Below are 2564 nucleotides of genomic sequence, written 5' to 3'. Positions count from 1 at the left end.
CCTGTGACGGTCCTTGTAGGAATTAGTTCGTTCTTCTCATTGGGAACTATAGTGATTCCTCCCTTTTTGGGCACGACATGCACGGGGCTGACCCAGGGGCTGTCTGAGATCGGGTAGATTACCCCCTCCCTACCATAACTTCATAACTTCTTTCTGTACCACTTCCTTCATGATTGGGTTCAGCCTCCTTTGGGATTGAATGGATGGTTTGGCATCGTCTTCCAGTAGTATCTTATGCATGCATATGGCTGAACTTATTCCTTTCAGGTCAGCAAGAGTCCATCCAATGGCATCCTTGTACTTTTGCAATACTTTGAGTAGTTCATCCTCTTGATCTTGGCTGAGGCACGAGCTTATGATCACTGGGTGACTTTCATTTTCTCCTAAGTATGCATATTTGAGAGTGGGTGGCAATGCTTTGAGTTCAAGTTTGGGTGCTTCTGACTTTTCGTTCTCTTCTTTTGATGCCCCTTGTATATGAATCTCTGATGTTGCAACTTCTTCACTAAACGTTGACTCCTCCTCTGTTAACCCTTCAGGTTATTCTTCTTCAAAACTCTCCTGCACTGTATCTTCAAGTGAGTCCAACCTCATACATTCTCTCAATTGTTCTGGTGGGTAACTCATGGCTTTGAACACATTGAATGTCATCTTTTCATTGTGTAATCTCAGGGTGAGGTCCCCCTTTTGTACATCAATGACAGCTCCAGCAGTGGCCAAGAACGGCCTTCCCAGGATGATGGAAGCCTTGGTTTCCTCCTACATGTCCAGCACTACAAAGTCTGCTGGGAAGATGAAATCTCCCACTTTCACCAGCAAATCTTCTACTACGCCATGAGGGAACTTGAACGATCTGTCTGCCAGTTGTAGGGCCATCTTTGTTTGTTTAGCCTCTTCAATCTTCATTTTTCTCATCATGGCTAATGACATCAAATTTATGCTGGCTCCTAAGTCACATAGAGCCTTTTCCACTGTGATTTCCCCTATGATACAAGGGATCTGAAAGCTCCCCGGATCCTTCAATTTCTGGGGTAGTTTATGCTGAATGATAGCACTACATTCTTCGGTTAGTATCACAGTCTCGCTGTTCTTCCAGCTTCTCTTCTTAGTCATTAGCTCCTTTAAAAACCTGGCGTATAGGGGAATTTGCTCTATTGCTTCAGCAAAAGGTATGTTTATTTGTAGTTTCTTGAAGATTTCAAAAAATCTCAAGAACTGGATGTTATCCCCCTTCTTCTTTAATTGCTGAGGGTATGGGACTCTTGGGACGTCTGGCTTCAGCGCTCCTTCCCCTTTTTGTGAACTCAATGTGGGAATTCGAGCTCCATCCTGCTCCTCTTCCTTTTCATTTGAGTCATTTTCTTGTGGTTTCTGGGTGGTTTCCTTCAGTTCCTTCCCACTCCGAAGGATGATAGCCTGACACTCCTCCCTTTGGGTTGAGTTAGTATTGCTGCGAAGGTTGTGGCTAGGAATTTGCTTGAATAGGTAGCCAATTTGTGTCTCAAGTTTCTTGATGGCAGCATCCTGATTCTGCATATTGGGCATCACTTCTTCTCGGAACGCTTTACTGTCTTGAATCTCTTTGCCTATGCCTTCAAGTAGATTCTCTATCCTTGAGAGTCTGTCATCAAATGATGGTGGATTGGGATTAGAGGTGGAAGGATGAGGAGTGTTATTTTGGTTTTGATATGGATGTGGAGAGGTGTTGTCATGGTGGTGTTGATATGTTCTCTGTGTGAATTGTTGGTGAGCTGCATTGTTGTTGGGGTTGTGATGTCTCCGATCTTGGCCTTGATCTTGTTGATTCCCCCACCCAAAGTTTGGGTGATTCTTCCAACCAGGGTTGTAGGTCTTGGAGTATGGACCATGGTTTTGCCTAGGTGAATTCCCAATGTAGTTGGCTTGCTCCTGACTACCCTCTGCTTCTTCATTCACTCCTTCTTGGGTTGCTGATGAAGTGGTGATTGCTGCTACTTGGTTCCTCTCTATCTTCTTGGTGAGGTCAGCCAGTTGCTTGGTAATGAGCTTATTCTGGGCCAGCAGAGCATCTACATTGTTTAGCTCCATCACTCATCTAGTGTTCCCTCTTTTAGAAGCATAGAAATAGTCATTTTCTGCTACAGTTTCAATGACATCTATGGCCTCCTCAATGGTCTTCTTCTTGTTCAGAGATCCCCCGGATGAATGGTCTACTGCTTTATTTGATTTATAAGAAAGGCCTTCATAGAAAATGTGTAGCTGCACCCATTCATTGAACATATCTGGTGGACACCTCCTTGTCAGGTCCTTAAACCTCTCCCATGCTTCATATAGAGTCTCACTATCTTGTTGCCTGAAAGTTTGGACCTCAGCTCTTAGCCTGTTGATTCTTTGGGGAGGATAGAATCTGGCTAAAAATTTATTCACCACATCTTCCCAAGTTGTCAAACTCTCCTTCGGAAAAGACTCCAGCCACTTGGCTGCCTTATCCTTGAGTGAGAATGGAAATAAGAGCAGTCTATAGGCGTCAGGATGAACACCATTAGACTTCACCATGTCACATATCCTCAGGAAGGTGGTTAGAT

General features: G+C 44.1%; 1 non-coding gene across 1 annotated transcript; it reads left to right on the top strand.

The window, feature by feature from the left end:
* Positions 1 to 2254: 2254 nt before the first annotated feature.
* LOC112788278 (small nucleolar RNA R71) lies at positions 2255 to 2361 on the top strand. The gene has a single exon (XR_003195648.1). It is a non-coding gene; the product is annotated as a small nucleolar RNA R71 (small nucleolar RNA).
* Positions 2362 to 2564: the final 203 nt, after the last annotated feature.

This window comes from Arachis hypogaea, chromosome 20 (genome assembly GCF_003086295.3).
Source record: "Arachis hypogaea cultivar Tifrunner chromosome 20, arahy.Tifrunner.gnm2.J5K5, whole genome shotgun sequence".
Taxonomy (NCBI): Eukaryota; Viridiplantae; Streptophyta; class Magnoliopsida; order Fabales; family Fabaceae; genus Arachis; species Arachis hypogaea.
The sequence above is the reverse complement of the archived record's forward strand: the minus strand, read 5'-3'. Positions and strand labels throughout refer to the sequence as shown.